The sequence below is a fragment of the Oryctolagus cuniculus genome, chromosome 14 (genome assembly GCF_964237555.1).
Source record: "Oryctolagus cuniculus chromosome 14, mOryCun1.1, whole genome shotgun sequence".
Taxonomy (NCBI): Eukaryota; Metazoa; Chordata; class Mammalia; order Lagomorpha; family Leporidae; genus Oryctolagus; species Oryctolagus cuniculus.
The window spans coordinates 90417122-90431477 of NC_091445.1; positions in this window are offsets into that span (position 1 = coordinate 90417122).

Below are 14356 nucleotides of genomic sequence, written 5' to 3' on the forward strand. Positions count from 1 at the left end.
GCTTCAGCCTGGCCCAGATCCAAAAACTGCGGGCATTTGAGAAGTGAACCCGCAGATGGGAGCTCGCTCTCAATCTCTCTCTTGCTCACTCTCTCCCTGCCTCTGAAATAAAATTAAAATGTCTTGAAAATCTGTTTGTGGGGCCAGCCTCCATCTGTGATGCTGGCGCCCCCTCTGGGAACCAGTTCATGTCCCAAATGTTCTACTTCCGATCCAGCTCCCTGCTAACGGCCTGGGAAAAACAGCGGAGGATGGCACAAGTACTTGGTCCCTTGCCCCAATGTGGGAGACCCAGATGAAGCTCCTGGCTTTGGTCTGGCTCAGCCCTGGCTGAAGCAGCCATCTGGGTGTGCTGACCCGCGCCGGGTTTCCTGAAACAGAGAGTGGGAATGGGGACAAGGACGCAAAGAATGGAGCCAAGACAGATCCTGATGAAGGCTCGTTTATTCTAAAATTCCAGCAGTATTTATACATAACCGGCAGTAGGAAAAAGAAGCACAAAGGATAACATACATAAGCGGCTTATCGGAGTTACAGACAATTCTTGACACAGCGTTCCTGCTTAGTTGATTGAAAAAGGCTTTTAGGGGCCGGCGCTGTGGCGCAGTGCCCCGCCTCGGCCTGAAGCGCCAGCATCCCATATGGGCGCCGGTTTGAGACCCAGCTGCTCCACTTCCTGTCCAGCTCTCTGCTATGGTCCAGGAAAGTAGAAGAAGATGGCCCAAGTCCTTGGGCCCCTGCACCCATGTGGGAGACCTGGAAGAAGCTCCTGGCTCCTGACTTCAGATCGCTGCAGCTCTGGCCGTTGCGGCAATCTGGGGAGTGAACGAGTGGATGGAAGACCTCTCTCCTCTCTCTCTCTCTCTCTCTCTGCCTCTCCTCTCTCTGTGTAACTTTGACTTTCAAATAAATAATTAAATCTTAAAAAAAAAAAAAAAAAAAAAAAAGAAAAAGGCTTACCCAGTCATCCATCATCAATTACAAGGATACAACAAAAGCATGTAAAGTGAAGGTTTTAGGAATGATTGATCATTTACATCTGTTTCTTGTAAAAGCCTGACGGTAAGCTAAGGCCCTTTCCTGCTTTCTCAATGTGCCATATTAACCTTTCACCCGCACCACAGTGTCTGCATCTATACGTTCAATATATACCAAAAGGTGATTGTTTCCAGCTGCCCACATTTCCCCCTTTTTTATTTTTGGGGGCATTGCTCCTGTCTTAGGTTGCTTGAATCTCAACTTGTCCTTACCCGTCCCTGGATGCCTCAGACACATTCTGGGGCTCCTGCCTTAGGTTGGTACAGGAAGGCCAAGTCTTACCCGTTACTGGAAGTCAATGCCATCTTATTTTGTTCGAGGGTGTGTTTGCAAGCATAATTTTAAAATCTCGGCCCATACAGCACCGAATGATGCAGAGAGGCCTTGGAATACACGGGGAGGCACGGAAGAAAAAGCAGGGGCAGCAATAAAGGACCCAGCAACATCAAGTGCCAGTGGGTCCACTGAAATCCACCAAAAGAAAAGGGATTAGTCAGAAACATATGCTGGCCGGCGCCGCGGCTCACTAGGCTAATCCTCCGCCTAGCGGTGCCGGCACACGGGGTTCTAGTCCCGGTCGGGGCGCCGGATTCTGTCCCGGTTGCCCCCTTCCAGGCCAGCTCTCTGCTGTGGCCAGGGAGTGCAGTGGAGGATGGCCCAAGTGCTTGGGCCCTGCACCCCATGGGAGACCAGGAGGAAGCACCTGGCTCCTGCCATCGGATCAGCGCGGTACGCTGGCCGCAGCGGCCATTGGAGGGTAAACCAACGGCAAAGGAAGACCTTTCTCTCTGTCTCTCTCTCTCACTGTCCACTCTGCCTGTTTAAAAAAAGAAAGAAACATATGCTGAAGTTCACCTTTTAGCTGCTGTACCAGAGATTTTAGGTAAGGAACATTATTTGAGATATTAAAGCAGCAACCTCCAGGAATTAAATTACAACTTCTAAGATCTTTCAGTAGTAAGTAGTCAGTGGCAGCCCGGTTGAGTAATGCACCTGCCCGGACCTGATCAAGTCCCTCAGCGATACTGGATAAGGCAGCAGCAGTCACGTTCACAGTCTTGGTAATAATACATGCCAGCTCTCTGAGCAAGACCTGCAGTAGCTGCCCTGGAGGCAGCAAGACCAAAAGCTTCCCAGTCCCCGGGAACATGGAAATTATCATCACATCCTTCATAAATCATATGCGTATACCTTCCCTTGTACAGATTCTTCTGAGCAGGTTTGAGAAGAAGGGGTGCAACCCAACCGAGGGGGCATTTACACTCATCATGAGGAGCCAAAGAGCTATATGCCCAACCTTTAGGAGCCTCGCTCCCGTTGAAGTGAGAAAGCTTAGTTTTGTTTAATTGCCAAGGAACATAATAAAGCTTTCTGGTAACATTACTAAATTTTAGAGAAGTAGGGTTCATGCCAGTGATTTTTGTAAATTCCCTTTTTGAAGAGGGAACTCCCAGGATATTGCTGGTTAGTAAATTTGTGGGAGAATCGGCTGTATTTACACAAAATGATGATGTATTAGCTGAGGCAGCCAAATGTAGCCAAAAATTACTAGATTCAGCAGAAAAAGAAGCATTAACAATAAGAGTCACTCTGATAGTTTTAACCAATATACCAACGGGCGCCCTCTTCCAGAATTGGCACAGGTATGTCCCTGCATCAGACAACATAGCTAATTTTGTTATACTAAAATCAGTATTATCTCTTTTTGATTGGTCAGTTACACTGAGCCATTGATTTTCAGCTATACCCTTGCCAATGCAGAATATGGTTTGATTATTTCGTACCCATTGAATAAATCCTGCTGTGTTAATCCCATTAGCATAAATACATGAACAATTTAAAACTACGGGTGCGCCTACAGAGACGGTAACGTTAGTCTGACTTGATGTGAGTTGACAGGCTTCATTCACTCTCGAGGGGATGCTGATCAACAGTGTTATTTTGACAAGTACCATCAAGGGGTGGTTCTGTGACATTGTCCGTCTGTCATACCAATCGCTCAGGTAACCACTGTACCTCACTGTCTTTCTGTGAGAATACAGAAACATGTCCACGTCCCCATATTAGAACAGGATCAGGTCCATACCACTGAGCAGTAAGACGGTCTTTTATTCACACAGGCTTGTTGTTTTTGAGTTTCAGGGTGCCAGTGACGATCGGCTGCAGATTTTCCTTGATTATCCAGTATTAAAAAATTTAAAATGACAGCCGGCGCCGCGGCTCACTAGGCTAATCCTCCGCCTGCGGCGCCAGCACCCCGGGTTCTAGTCCCGCTCGGGGCGCCGGACTCTGTCCCGGTTGCCCCTCTTCCAGGCCAGCTCTCTGCTGTGGCCAGGGAGTGCAGTGGAGGATGGCCCAAGTGCTTGGGCCCTGCACCTGCATGGGAGACCAGGATAAGTACCTGGCTCCTGCCATTGGATCAGCGCGGTGCGCCGGCCACAGCGCACCGGCCGCGGCGGCCATTGGAGGGTGAACCAACAGCAAAGGAAGACCTTTCTCTCTGTCTCTCTCTCTCACTGTCCACTCTGCCTGTCAAAAAAAAAAAAAAATTTAAAATGAAAAGAGCCTGCAATAGCCATTTGTGTGGAGAATGTGTTATGGCTCCGTATTCCCCCTTTTTTATTTTTTGTAAATAATTTTTTAATGTAGCGTGGACACGTTTTACAATGTCTTGTCCCTGGGGATTATAAGGAATTCCCGTGGTATGAGAAATGTGAAAGTTAGTACAGAAGTGCTTAAAAGAGTTGTTTCCAGCTGCCCACATCTGGGGAGTGTCCAGAGAAAATCTCTCTCTCTGTCTCTCTCTCTCTGTACAACTCTGACTTTCAAAATAAATAAATTAATTAAAAAAAAAATCTGTGTGACACACAGAGGTACTTAATAAATAGCATGTTCTGCTTATTGTATTGTCCTGCACATTGTAAGGGATTACAGTGTGCAGAGTCTAGGGGCGCACAGTGAGGAGTAACTTATCTGCCTTCAGGATCAGACTGGGTTCCTGGACCGCCAGTGTGATCAGCAGCTTCTGGATAACAACTGTGGATTTTTGGAATTATACCTACTTATTTTTGTTTCAAGGCTGTGTTTTAACTTCACTCCATTTAAAAAAAAATAGTCGAATTGCTCTACTGAAAACTCTCAAAGCTCAAAGCAACTCTGATTCTTTCAAGCACTACTGCCATGACCTAATGTTGTAAGGAAAGGAACAAATACCTGATATTCATCTTCATTGTTTTCTGTGGTTGGTTTCCTGTTATTTTTTTTTTCTTCTGTGTAGGGGAAGGGAGTAAAGGAAACTTCCTTGTTAACCTACTACTGTAAGCAGAGAGTTTTTTTAGAAAACAAACGCAGAGGGCAAGAGCAGGCTTTTCTGCAATGTCACTGCCAACATGATTTAACTCCAACATGCTTAGGGACAGTACTGAACCACTGACTTGCCGTCTGGTTACTCAATGAAAGTAACAGAAGTGGAAAACCCAGAGAAAGGAGCAGACACATCAGTTGGAAAGTGCACTGCGAGGTGTTCCGTCTGGAGCTTAAAAGAATCAAAGTTGCTTTGAGCTTTTTAAGAGTTTTCAGTAGAGCAATTTAACTGTTTTGATTGTCCCCCTACACTTTCATAACTTAAAAAGTGATACACTGGGGCCGGTGCTGGAGGCAGCAGGTAAAGCCACTGCCTATAGTGCCAGCATCCCATATGGGCGCCGGTGCTGGCTGCTCCACTTCCTATCCAGCTCCCTGCTTATGGCCTGGGAAAGCGGTAGAAGATGGCTCCAATATTTGGGCCCCTGCACCTGTGTGGAAGAACCAGAAGAAGCTTCTGGCTCCTGGCTTCGGATCGGCCCATCTCTGGCTGTTGCAACCATTTAGGGAGTGAACCAGCAGTGGAAGACCTCTGTTTCTGCCTCTTTGTAATTCTTCCTTTCAAATAAATAAATAAATCTTTTTTTAAAAAAAGTGATACATTGCTAAGCAGTCAGGAATATAGCAATTATTTTCCATTTTTTATTGACAGACAGAGAAATCTTCTGTCTGCTTGTTTGTCCCTCAGAAGCCTGCAATAGCCAGTCTGAAGCCAGGAGCCCAGAACCCCATCGAACCCCATCGCAGGTGGTAGAAGCCCAAGTACTTGCCCCATCACCTGCTGCCTCCCGGGGTGCAGAGAGGGTGCTGGACAAGAGCACAGCTGGAATTCAAACACAGGGACTCTGAAATCGGATGGGGGGGGGGGGTCCCAAGTGGCCTTTTAACTCTTGTGCCAAATTCCTGTCTGGACAGTTTTAAATTGTTTTGGGGGATGTGTAGAATTACGGGAAGTCATTTTTAGAGAAGTTAAAGAAGATTTCAAAATGGTGTTTCAACTCACTCAGTATTTTAGGGTCAGAGCCTTTAGACACAAAGGTGGAAGAACATTCCAGTGAGAGGAATGAGTCTGAGCAAAGGGCAAGTGGCAGAGACAAGAGTGGGAGGAACCCGCAGCGCCCAGGTGAGCAGCCCCACTGAGTCAGGAGGGAGAAAGAGTGCCGTATCTCCCCGGCTCAGTCAGCACTCAGCTGTCCACTTTCTAGCCTTTATTTTTATGAATGTGTGTATTACCTCCTAGACTCCACAAGGGAGGAGCACCTCTGTATGGGCCCCATTTGTCCAAAACATCTTTTGAAATCTTCCTGAAGACCTGCGCATCTCAGCCCCCTTCTTGGGCTTGGTCCGCATGCTGATGGCCGCCAGTCTTCCTGTTAGGTAGCAAGTCAGAAATGTAGCCTGTGTGTGTGTGAGGCAGGCCTGAAGACCAGCACCCACTGCAGAGCTCCAGAGGCCCAGCAGCTTGCACTTCAAAGTCCTGCCCAGACCCAGATAGCTTTCAGAGTGGTCCCACCCCTTCCCCCAAGGAAAGCTCCCAGGAGAATTCTCTCCCCTCAGGACCAAATGGGTTACCTGACCTGATAACACGGGGCAATTAAATCTTCACAGACGCCCTAAGGGAAGCTCCCCAGGGCTCCAGCAAATCTAGGGAGGAATTTGCTAATTTTCACCCAACAAACCCTTCTGCCAGGACTCCCCATCCCTTGTCCTGGAGGAGAGGGGGAGGTGGGTAAACTGACTCCCTTAAAAACCTAGGGAGCCCTATGAGAGGAACTGGCTAGGCCCAGCATGTGCCTGGTATGAGAAGATGAAACCTGACACTGGGCAGTCCTTGGTCTGGCAGGGCGGGGGCAACCAATTTGGGGGTGGGGGGCTTGATGTATGGCCTTGTGAGGAAGGAAGGAATGCGAATGTAATACTTGTTTGCCTGAGAACTATAAAAACCCCAGGAACAAAGAAAGGAGGTCTTGGTCTCCCAGCACTGCGTTGCACAGGAGGCCAAGGCCCCAGCATGCTGGACCTACAAATAAAGTCCCTTTGTTCTTTGCATTTCGGTGAGTCTTGCTGGTTCTATCTGGGCGATCAGGAACACAACAGTCCAAGCGGACAGCGCACTCAGCCCTCTGCTCTCTGCTGAGCTGCCCGCCTGGCCTGCCCAGGTGTATTCTCTCCAACCATCCATGCAACCTGGCTCTCCCCTAGTCCGAGCGACTGGGCGCTCTCTCTCCGTCCCTCCCATTATACCCAACAAAGCCTTATCGCTCCGCTCTCTGTCTCACGCCTGAATTCTGTCTGGCGTGAGGACAAGAACCCCACGGCCTCCACGGCCTTTCCTCCGGTGACATTCTCAGGATGGCCTGCACACAGCTGTGGCTGTCTCACATTTGTGGCACCTTGTACAATTTTACAGTTTCCTATGCAGCTTCCCACTCACAACTTCACTGCATGCTGAGCCTCCAGCCCTCCGCCTGCCTAGCTTGGCAAGTCTACTTTGAGATCTCAATGGAAGCTGTCAGGACCCTCACACACTCGCATTGTGCACACCTGCAAAGCTGAAACCCACACCAAGATCCGCCACCTACAAGAAAGGCCTGCGCTCTGGTTGCTGCAACACATTTGCACCTCTATGCCTGTGCGTGAGGGGAGGGCCAGGCGCCTTCAGGGGGCCTCCTCCCATTGTCTGTCTCCTTAACACACTCACTGCCTTTTGCCCAGGCTGTTCGCTTTGGGAAGTCAGTTCTCAATGGTGTTTTGCAGTCCCAACACTTCTTCCCATTCCTAATGCCAGTAAAACATACCAAGAGCAGCCCTGAACGCCCTGCTGGCCTGAACACCCTCTGCCAAACAACCAGTTCAGCCTCCCACCCACTCTCAGGACAGGCACACCACACAGCCTGGCGCCTTGCTACAAGGTAGCGAGGGCGATCTTTAATCCAGTTCCCAACAGGATGCTCTTTGCAGCCGGAAGCCCCAGCAATCAGGCCTGTATTAGCCACGTCGCCAGCTGCACTCCAGGCTTCCGAGAGCGCATAGCAGGTGCCCAAACGCTCACCTTACAACACCCTAGGCTTTCTCCGGCCTGCTTCTCCCATCTCATCCGACCTTGCCCAGTAAAACAATTCCAAAATCCACTTCTTTACATGCGGTAATAACCCCACTTCGCAGTAACAAATTTCTATATGAGTCTGCTTTTCGACACTTTAAAATACCTGAGAGGGGCTTTCTTGGGAAAGACAAGGCTTCTTTCCGCGACAGCTCAGAATCGTAAGTCGGGATCCGACGGCTGCACAATAAGGCGATGGACGACCACAGGAAGAGCCAGGGAGCAAAGCCCGGCTGGCCTTGCAGTAAATAATCAAAACTGGCGCCAGTGCCTCCCCCCAGGCCACACCCCCACGACCTAAAGACCTCCTACGGGCCTGACCCCGCAGACACCACCATTTGGTTGCAGGAATGTGTCGCCCAGTTCTTATTCCAGGGTGAGCAAACAATTCCAGGCAGACGCCTAAGTAACGTGTACAAACGCAGGCTACATCTAAGTAACGTGTACAAACGCAGGCTACATCGAAGGAGCGCAAACACTCAGGCGTGAGCATGAGATGGGGAGAGCGACCTGCCCTGACAGGGCCAGAGAGAACGGGGCTGCCCCTGAGCGGAGAGCAGGACAGAAGGCCAAACACGGGGCCACCCAACACCCGAGGTCTGCTTTGTGCAGTGGGGGTGGTCCCCTGATGGAAATGGAAGTGATGTGGATTCTGGGGGGTTCAGGGTGCCTGAGGTCTAAGCACGCAAGCTCACCACCGCGTCCCCGCCTCCATCCCTTAGGACACTCGGATGGATGTGCTGGGTTGACAAGGAAGGGGCGGAGTTAAGGTTCAGGGCTGGAGACAGAAATTGTGGAAAATTTTGCAACTCATGTATTGCTATTTAATTCTCTGCCTCGCCTGGGCCTCATATCAATTAGATCAAGTCTCCACCCTAACAGATCAACCATTAACATGAAGACATCAGAGTTTAAACACCCAATGAGTTTCGGGGAGACAAGTCCTGCTGTGCCCAAAACAAACACTAGAGACTTTCAGGGGCCAACGAGGTGGCATGGTGGGTAAAGCTGCTGCCTGCATCCCATATGGGCGCCAGTTCAAGTCCCGGCTGCACCACTTCGATTCAGCTCTCTGCTATGGCCTGGGAAAGCAGTAGAAGACGGCCCAAGTCCTTGGGCCCCTGCACCCACATGGGAGACCCAGAAAAAGCTCCTGGCTCCCGGCTTTGGATCGGCGCAACTCTGGCCATTGCGGCCAATTGGGGGTGAATCATCGGATGGAAGACCTCTCTCTCTGCCTCTCCTCTCTCTAACTCTGACTTTCAAATAAATAAGATAAATCTTTTTAAAAAATCAGCAGACGGAACGTTGCTGGGGAATAAGGTGGTTACACTGAATCAAAGTGTCCATTACCGCCAGGAATATCTATTAATTACAAAGAGAAAAGAGAGGGGCCGGCGCCATGGCTCACTTGGTTAATCCTCCGCCTGCCGTGCAGGTATACCAAATAGGGGCTGGGTTCTAGTCTCGGTTGCTCCTCTCCCAGTCCAGCTCTCTGCTGTGGCCCGGGAGGGCAGTGGAGGATGGCCTGAGTGCTTGGGGCCCTGCACCCGCATGGGAGACCAGGAGGAAGCACCTGGCTCCTGCCTTGGGATCTACGTAGCTCCAGCCGTAGCAGCCATTTGGGGGTGAACCAACGGATAAAAAATAAAATAAAAGAGAAAAGAGAGATGAAGGGGCCACTTTAACCAAGCAAGGGACTTAGACACCTTGGTCATCTTCAGCTATTTTTCTCAGGCCATTAGCAAGGAGCTAGGTCAGAAATGGAGTAGCTGGGACTGGAATGCTGATGTTGTAGGCAGTGGCTTTACCTGCTATGCCACAATGCCGGCCCCAACCCCGATTCCTTGTTTCTCTTCAGAGGCATAGTTACAGACAGACAGAGGGAGAGACAGAGAAAAGGAGAGCTCTTCCACCCGCTGGTTCACTCCCCAAATGGCTGCAATGGCTGGAGCTCCGCTGACCCGAAGCCAGGAGCAGGGAGCTTTTTCTGGGTTTCCCACATGGGTGCAGGGACCCAAGCACTTAGGCCATCTTCTACTGCTTTCCCAGGCCATTATCAGGGAGCTGGATTAGAAATGGAGCAGCCAGAACTTGAACCTGTGCCCATACAGGATGCTAGCATAGCAGGCAGAAGCTTAACCTGCTACAGCAGAGCGCGGGCCACCAACTCCTTGCTTATTACTGCTGAAATGTTTAAGGCAAAGTGACTTCATATCTAACAATTATTTTTTTAAAGTAACAAAAAAGTATAAATGTTAGAATATAAATGGTGGAGCAAATAAATACTATGTATACATTTCTTACATGTCCCTGTGTATGTGTGTACATGTGAGAATGTGGACATTGTCAACAATTAATTAATTTGGGTGAAGGATATAGTCACAGCTTTATTTTCTCAACTTTTCTAGAGGTTTGAATTTTCACATAAAAAGAAAAACAATTAAAAGTTTTTCCTGTCAGGAATAAGACACACTTGTTTATTGGGACCTTTTAGAAAATATAGGAAAAGTAAATACACGTGATTATGGCAGAGCCTCTCCCGTGCCCTCCCTCTCTGGCCCTGCCTGTGTCTGCCGCTGCAGGCACAAAGGCCCACCTGTCTCATTAAGATTCACGTAGGAGGATGAACGCGAGTCTCTGGATCCTATCAGCTGGTTTCAGATCACGCTGGCTCTCTTTCTCAAGTTTAATTCTTTCTGTTCAATAGCTACATATTTCAAAGATCAAATGTCCATGCATTACCAAATAATTACTTAAAATAGAGAACAATACTTAGGTTGCCACTCAAAATTCCACATAATTCACAATGAAAACCACCAATCTGACTTGCTTACACCCCTTCAAAGCCATCCTGGGGCAGTTAGAAGAAAACACCCATACGTGTGCACAACATGCAAAGATCTTCCCTCTGCCTTCGTCAGGCCTCATCTCTCACTCTCTCCTGTCTTCTGGCTTCCTCCGCCTTGACTCTCCAAAATGGTGCTGGACCTGGCCTTCCCGTGCTCAGAGCTCCCTGTGGCTGGCTCATCTCATCACTAAGGCCTCAGCTCAGATGTCGCCTTGTCCCGGCAGCCAACTGCTGCTCCTCCACCTGCCTCTCCTGGCTGGGCCGGCTCTATCCTTTTTTTTTTTTTTTTTTTTTTTTTGACAGAGTGGACAGTGAGAGAGAGAAACAGAGAGAAAGGTCTTCCTTTGCCGTTGGTTCACCCTCCAATGCCCGCTGCGGCCGGCGCACCGCGCTGATCCGAAGGCGGGAGCCAGGTGCTTCCCCTGGTCTCCCATGGGGTGCAGGGCCCAAGCACCTGGGCCATCCTCCACTGTACTCCCTGGCCACAGCAGAGAGCTGGCCTGGAAGAGGAGCAATCAGGACAGAACCAGCGCTCCAACCGGGACTAGAACCTGGTGTGCCGGCACCGCAGGCGGAGGATCAGCCTATTGAGTCGTGGCGCCGGCTGTTTTTGTTCTTGAAACTCACTCACCACCATCTGAAAGTCTCTTGCTCATCTGCAGGTTAGTCATCCTTGCATTTCTTCTGCCAACTAGAGCACAGCCTGCCACAGGGACCCTGTCTGTCTTAAGTCCACTGAAATCCGGGGGCTCAGAACAAGGTTGGTATACCTTGGTACTAAGTCCATATTTTTTTGACTGAACAAATATTCCTTTGCATGTACGGTTCCCATACCTGGCACTCAGACCACACCCTGTGTCAATATGCATCCACAGAATAGGAGCCCTAGACAGTCACCCTTTGTAGATACCTCCGGATGCCACCAAGGAACTCCAAACAAAATCAGAAAAGCCTCCACATCGAAGCCCTCGGCATGAGTAAAAGAAGGCTGTCCCTAGAACCAACAGAATGATGAGAAATGTGTGATCCGCCCGAGGTGGATCAGTTTTACATCTGATCAGTTCAAATGATTTTCCTAGAGTTCAGATCAAGGTTAGGATGATCACTTTGTAAAGTCTGGGGACCCAGGAGGTTAAAGAGCCCCAGGAAGTTAAAATTAGACATGGGAACACAGTATTTGGTCAATGTTTACTTTTTTTCTCTTTCCTCTCTGGAATTTACAAGATTCAAGAAGACCAGTTCTTGAGAATGGCCGCAAGACCCATTTTCCACTGCAAATGGATGACTGATAAGTTTTTAAAAAAAATTTAAGGGGCCAGCACTGTGGCGTAGTGGGTTAAGCCTCTGCCTATGGCAGCTCGGGCATCCTATATGGGCGTCAGTTCGTGTTCCAGCTACTCCACTTCCAATCCAGCTTCCTGCTAATGCACTTGGGAAAACAGCAGAAGGTGGCCCAAGTGCTTTGGCCCCTGCACCCACGTGGGAGACCAGCATGAAGCTCCTGGCTCCTTGCTTCAGATCAGCACGGCTCTGGCCGTTATAGCCATTTGGGAACTGAACCAGTGAATGGAAGACTTTGCTCTCTGTCTCTCCCTCTCTGTTTGTAACTCTACCTCTCAAATAAATAAATAAATCTAAAAAAAGATTTATAAAAAATTTTAAAATATTTATTTATTCTTAAAGTCTGAGTTACAGAGAGAGGGAAAGGTGGAGAGAGAGAGATCTTCCATCTGCTGGTTCACTCCCCAAGATGGCTGCAACAGCCCTTGCTGGGTTAGGCTGAAGCCAGGAGCCAGAGTCTCCCGTATGGGTGCAGGGGCCCAAGCACTTGGGCCACCTTCTGCTGCTTTCCCAGGCACATTAGCAGGCAGCTGGATAGGAAGTGGAGCAGCTGGGACATGAACTGAAGCCCAGAGGGGATGCTGGGGTTGCAGGCTGCGGCTTTACACACTAAGCCACAATAAAGGCCCGACCAGTGCAGTTTTAAAGATAAAACAGATTTTCTTCCAATCTGTAGGGAAATGTCCTGCCCTGCTGCATATGATTGGTAAACTGAATTTCAGGCCAATTACCTAGAGTAAGGCCACAGAAAGGAAAAGAAAAGAAAAACCATCCCCAGATCTCTTTCTCTGCATCATCCATTGCGACAATATTCTGGCCCATACCAGATCTCTCTCTCCGCAGATGATGGTACCAAACCTACTCTGATCCAATGAAGTTACGGTTACTTTCTGTGGGTATTTGAGGAATGTTATTCACAAAACAACACACCTGGGCTGGCGCCGCGGCTCACTAGGCTAATCCTCTGCCTTGCGGCGCCGGCACACCGGGTTCTAGTCCCAGTCAGGGCGCCTGATTCTGTCCCGGTTGCCCTCTTCCAGGCCAGCTCTCTGCTGTGGCCCGGGAGTGCAGTGGAGGATGGCCCAAGTGCTTGGGCCTTGCACCCCATGGGAGACCAGGAGAAGCACCTGGCTCCTGCCATCGGATCAGCACGGTGCGCCAGCCGCAGCAGCCATTGGAGGGTGAACCAACAGCAAAGGAAGACCTTTCTCTCTGTCTCTCTCTCACTGTCCACTCTGCCTGTCAAAAAAAAAAAAAAAAAAAAAAACCAAACACACAAAACAACACACCTGGACTTAGGTCAGTAACCACCTTCCAATCAGGTCTCTAAATTCTATCCTTAAAAATATTTTGTATTATAAAATAAAAAATTCCCACAAAAATTTATGACATATATACACAGTTTAATACAGTATTATAAGGACTGGTACTGCAGTGTAGTGGTAGAGCCACCACCTGTGGGGCAGGCATCCCATATGGGCGCTGGTTTGAGTCCTGGCTGCTCCACTTCTAATCCAGTTCCCTGATAATGCAGGAGAAGATGGCCTAAATCCTTGGGCCCCTGCACCCGCATGGAAACCCGGAAGAAACTCCTGTCTCCTGGCTTCGGATCAACCCAGTTCCAGCTGGTGCAGCCATTTGGGGAGTGAACCAGTGGATGGAAGACTTCTCTCTCTCTCTGACTCTGCCTCTCTGTAACTCTGTTTTTCAAATAAATTAATTAATTGTTTTTTAAAAAACCACAGTATTAGCAAGTCACCTGAAGTACAGTGAAGCTGTTGGGAACACGAGTGCAGGAACCACATGACCTGGGTGTGAATCCTGTCTATCACCAAGCAGATAACCTGAGTAAATGATCAACCCTTTCTGAGCTGTAGTTTTCCAATGCATAACATGGAGAAAAGAACAGTACATCATATGGTTTCTGCAAAGGCAAAAATAACAAAAAATCAAAAGCTCATGAAACACACAGCACAGCACCTGGCACACGCCTTTCTCTGAGTAAGGAAGGTTGTTACTATTAATTATTATTTCAGTTGTTGAAGTTCCTGTTCAGCTGTCGATTCTCTTTGTTCCACCTTGGATTCCTCCTGGAAGGATCTTGCTTCCTGCACAGGAAATGAGGAGACAGAGGTTCACTCCCTCACGTAATCGTCCTCTTAGAAATTGCCTTCCTGCTCACTTCCCCATAGATCCTCCCACTTATCCAAGGAAACTGTGCTCTGTGGAGGAGGGAGCCTCCCCCGTGGTGGGGTGGGGAAACAGGGTGCCCTCAGCAACTCCAAACTGAATTGCTCTTGAACAAATACCAAACATTGGATTCATCCACTAAGCAGGTGCAGCAGAGTGGAAATATTTTAATCTCTCTTCTTTTCTTCTCTAAGCCCTAGTTCTCCAGATGTAAGTCTTGAAATGCTACCAAGGAATGTGTTGGTTTCACAGTGTTGGCTGCCTGAGAGATGGCTAAGACTGCAGACAAGTGGGGCTAGGAGAATCAGGGTTAGATTCACCGACACACTCACTCAAGCAATATTTCTGGAAAACTTGTGTCTCGGGGACTATTCCCGGCCGATGGGACACAGCAATGACTTGCTAAACATTTACTGAGACTTGTTTTATGGCCCAGCGTGCAGTCTGCCTTGGAGAATGTCCCACGAGCC